Source organism: Bison bison, unplaced genomic scaffold, assembly GCF_000754665.1.
Source record: "Bison bison bison isolate TAMUID 2011002044 unplaced genomic scaffold, Bison_UMD1.0 scf7180017858048, whole genome shotgun sequence".
NCBI lineage: Eukaryota > Metazoa > Chordata > Mammalia > Artiodactyla > Bovidae > Bison > Bison bison.
In genome coordinates, this window is record NW_011488621.1 from 2,667,398 (window position 1) to 2,672,727 (window position 5,330).

Consider the following 5,330-nt stretch of genomic DNA (forward strand, 5'->3'; position numbering starts at 1 on the left):
TTGGAGAATATTGAGCATTACTTTACTAGCGTGTGAGATGAGTGCAATTGTGCAGTAGTTTGAGCATTCCTTGGCATTTCCTTTCTTTGGGCTTGGAATGAAAACTGACCTTTTCCAGTCCTGTGGCCACTGCTGAGTTTTCCAAATTTGCTGACATATTGAGTGCAGCACTTTCACAGCATCATCTTTCAGGATTTGAAATAGCTCAACTGGAATCCCATCACCTCCACTAGCTTTGTTCGTAGTGATGCTTTCTAAGGCCCACTTGACTTCACATTCCAGGATGTCTGGCTCTAGGTGAGTGATCACACCATTGTGATTATCTGGGTCGTGAAGATCTGTTTTGTACAGTTCTTCTGTGTATTCTTCCCACCTCTTCTTAATATCTTCTGCTTCTGTTAGGTCCATACCATTTCTGTCCTTTGTCGAGCCCATCTAGTATACAGTATTTGTCTTTCTCTTTCTGACTTGCTTTACTCTGTATAATAGTCTCTAGGTTCATTCACTTTATTACAACTGACTCAAATGCATTTCTTTTTATGGCTGAGTAATATTCCATTGTGTATACATACCACAACTTCCATATCCATTCATCTGCCGATAGACATCTAGGTTGCTTCCCTCTCATAGCTATTGTAAATAGTGCTGCAATGAATATTGGGGTACATGTGTCCTTTTCAATTCTGGTTTCCTCAGGGTATATGCCCAGTAGTGGGATTGCTGGATTATATGGTATTTTTATTCCTAGTTTTTTTTAAGGAAAAAAAAAAAACCTGTCTCCACACTGTTCTCTGTAGTGGTTATATAAGTTTGCATTCCCACCAACAGTGTAAGAGGGTTCCCTTCTCTCCACAGCTTCTCCAACATTTACTGTTTGTAGACTTTTTGCTGATGGTCATTCTGACCAGTGGGAGATGATACTTCATTGTGGTTTTGACTTGCATTTCTCTAATCATGAGAAATGCTGAGCATCTTTTCATGTGTTTATTAGCCGTCTGTATGTCTTCTTTAAAGAAATGTCTCTTCAGGTCTCCTGCCTACTTTTTGGTTGGGTAGTTTGTTTTCCTGGTACTGAGCTGCATGAGCTGCGTGTATGTTTTAGAGATTAATTCTTTGTCAGTTGTTTGCCATTCTGAGGGTTGTCTTTGCACCTTGCTCATAGTTTTCTTCACTGTGAAAAAGCTTTTAAGTTTAATTAGGTCCCATTTATTTTTTTTTCCCAAACTGTTATGGCATTGCATAGACTTCATTTTAATGGAATGAACTGAATAACAATAACAGATAAAATTTCAGCCACTTCCTGAATTTGTCAGCAGAGTACTTGTATCCATTTTTTTGCAGTTTGGGAAGGATGGGTAAGTCTGAGTTCATCTGAAACCTATGTTTTCTAAATTCTACTGACCCTTTGGGAAGAACCCATTGACTTTATGTCGTGGCCAGCATTTATATTTGAAGTTAGCCTTTCAAATTGCAATGTGTAGTGGCATTATCTCCCTGTAGGCCTTTGCTACAATTGCAGAGGTCTAATTTATTTTACCAAAATAAACAATTATTAAGCTGATTATCTCCATGTGTATGTTATTTTCTCTATGATTATCAAGTTGACCCATAACTATATCTTTTTAAAAATCCCTGAAGGGCAGTGTGGAAGCAAGTTGTGCAACTCTGGAAAGTAATCAGTGTTGTCCTTTTCATGTTGATAATCATATTTGTGAAATTTAATGTCTGAACAATATAAAAGAGTGGTAGCATTAATAGTGTTTTCAATTATCATTCAACTTACTAAATTTTGTGATTTTTGGTGAAGGTGAATCATTAAGAAACTTCCGTGCATATGTTTTGGGGACACCTATGATCCTGATGATACTTTCATACAGACTTATTTTATCATGCCTTTCGGGGAAGTAATTTTATTCCACTTCACTCTGTTCCATTCTATTCTCATATCTTTATCTCAGATGTTCTGTTAGTTGATGTGAATATAGGAATAAAAAAAAAAATTGTCTCCGCCCTGGATAAGTTCAAATTTTATTGCAACAGACAGACAGTAAGTACAGTGGGCTGGAGTCCAGTGTAGGACTAAGTGTGCCTAGACGTAAAGTACATAGCTACAGGTTGCAAAAAGAAAAATGTGGGGTCAGGATTAGTGGGTGTGGGCGGATTAAGGACTTGAGAAGAATATTTGAAAAATCTTATAAATCCAGGCAGAAATCACCATTTTAATTTTCTTATTGTGCATGAACTTAAAATGTTTGGTTTTGGTTGGATTTTTTTTTTTTTTTGCAGCATCTGGAAATTTTCTAACATTTCTGGAAGTTAGCGCATTTGTTATAAGGGAACGTTATTGTGTTGTTCTATGCACTGTGTCAATGAAAGCAATTTGCTTTTTCTTATAAAGCACCAGAAGACCCTCAACAGAAACATAATAAATACATTTCCATTACACAGCACTCAGATCTCAAGAGTACTGACTACCCTAACCATTATAACAAAACTGTTAAAAAATTGAATAATCGTCCAAAGGTTAGTCCACTCCTTAATTACTTAGCATTTTGCTTTCTGAAATATAAGGTCTTGAAATATAACAGTATACTTTGTTATTTTTTTTTAAATTCAAGGGTCATGCCAACATACGAACTTAATGGGAAGCCAACAACATTACAAAGCAAAGGACATTTGATATTTTGGAAATCAATTTAGATGTAAAGCATGAGATAAAAATATCATTTCACAAAAAGAGAATCAATTTCATATAAATTATGTTTGTAAAAAATTAGCTTCTTTGAGGAAATATTTTAGAATTTCTAATGAGAAGGAAAACTCTTTTAAAGACATTGAACAGATTCAAAGTGTGTAAGAAAAATAAAACATGTAGTGACTAACCAATTATTAAAACATTAATAAATAGTCACATTTTATTAAAACTATAGCATTGATATGAAATCTGAAACCTCAAACAATGTTCTAACATTCTGAGTTTGGCAATATTTGTGTGCATTCACAAACCCATAAAATACTCTGGTAGAAACTGAAGGGAAAAAAAACAGCTTTGTAATAATTGTAAATAACATAAATAAGTTTGACAGATATTCTTGTAAATTTTTTTCTGCCATCAAGTCACTTTAAAATCTGTACTCATATTGTAGAACTTTGTACCTTTTTATTCTTAGCACAAAGCAGGAAACTCCAATTCAGTTTTTCAGTACAAAGTTTTTGGAGGTTAACTTCACAATTTTAGGCTGAATGGAGTGAATTTTGACAGTAATCTGAACAACTTAGAGAGAATACCAGCTGTCTGTATATAACAGTAAATAAAACCTTTGGAAGGATGTAGTGGATTTTTTTGAGAAAGACAATATCAGGATTTGAGAAAAAGTTCATAATTTTCAACTTTGTTTCAAAGAACTGAAAGGAAAATTGTTGGATGACTGTCAGTGAGTCTGGCTTTCATGACACTTTTTTTTCAATGTTTCATCTATAACTACAAGACAAACCATGCAGGAAAAGAAAATAATTAAATACCAAAATACCCAAAGGCATTTTTTTTTTGGCAAACATTTTGCAGAAATGCTGCTGCTATAATAGTGTGCATAGGGAAACAAAAAGCATAGGGAAATTCTTCAGTGAATAAAATATTTAGAAAGTATGTCTTAACATTTTAATAAGAAGAATGAAAATGGTTCAAACAATGAAATTGTGTTTTCACTATGGGCCATTACAGTCTAGCTAAGGGTAATAATCTTACTGATAGATAAAATTTTATGATCCTGGCTCTGATTTTGTTAAATTTATAGTCTCAAAGGGAAAAGATGAAATCAAGCATCACTAAATATGGAAAATAAAAGAAATGCATAACATGATATAGAAATCTTTCATGGTCTGTACCTTCAGTATTTGGGTTGAAGACTTGAGATAAATACAATCATGATGAGAATGATGCTGCTCTTTTTATAATGGGAGGAGGGAAGAGGAGTGTGTTAGACACCCTTGAAAGGAATACTGATTCGTCAGACTAAAAGTTCAAGTGTGTTTGAAAGCTCAACATTATCTGCTGATTTTAGATTCTTCTTTCTGACTGTTTGAACTCACTATCTTTATTGTGAATTTCAGCACACCTAGACACACAACTGGGTCTTTGTGTATTTTTGTTGTTGTTGTTGTTAGGCAGTCAAATTTGTAATGGGTCCCGAGTGCCATAGACTCAAAGATGCAATATAAATGTACAGTATTGCTTTTATTATTGCTGCCATCCTCTTGGACCCTATTTGGTCATTATAATGGGCCACTGTGTTCATTTTGGAAAACTTTTCACATATTCCTAAATGTGTGAGGAATGGCTTTCTCCAGGGTTGTAGCTACTTATTCTGCAACACAAATCCCCCAAAATTCAAAAGTGTAAAGTAACTGTTTTATTTTGCTAAACAAACTGTGTAGGTGAGGAGTTTGGACAGATCTATCTGAGAACACTTGGTCTTTGCTCCACAATGTCTGACTTCTGCTGAAAAGACTCAAATGCCAGGAGGGACTCAGTTGCTGGGGGCCAAAGTGTTGCTTACTCCTGTGTTTGGCTCAGGGTCTAGAAGAATTTGAAGACAAGAACTTTCTGCAGGGACTTTCTCCATAGGGCAGGCTTGCAGAACGGTGGCCTGAGTGTAGTTGGATTTCTTACAGCTTGGCTCAGGGTGACAAGTGCAAATGTTCAGGCAAACGAGGTTGAGGTTGTGTTGCCCTTGCTGACCTAGCTTTGGAAATCACACAGTCTCTTTTGCTGAATTCTTTTGGTCATAAGCAAGTCACAAGGCTGCTCCAGATTTAAAGGGAAAGGGACATAGAGCCTATTCTGAGGGAAAATTTGAAAGAATTAACCATCATTAAAACAAACAAGTAAAGAACACATGGAGTTCCCCGGCAATCCTTTGGTTAGGACTGTGTGCTTCCTTCTACTGCAAGGGGCTGGAGTGAGATCCCCAGGTCAGGAACTAAGATCCTGTAAATAGGGGAGCGTGACCAAAAAAAAAAAAACCATAAAAGCAAAAAAACAAAACAAAAAAACCCACACCACAACAAGATATTGCATATAATATTAAAAAGCTATTTGACAAAGGACAAAAAAAAGAAAAACTAACAACCAATAAAATCAACAAAGCAAAACAGAATCTCCAAAAAGTTTGTGTATATTTTAAAATTTTCCCTGAATATTTATTTCTTCCTTTCTTTTAAAATTTATTTATCAATCTATGATTTAAAAAAATAAAGAATTTAGGATAAATGTTTATACACATGCTATTGTAGGGAGAGAGGTCACTTATTTTCTGTTTGTATTGATTAGG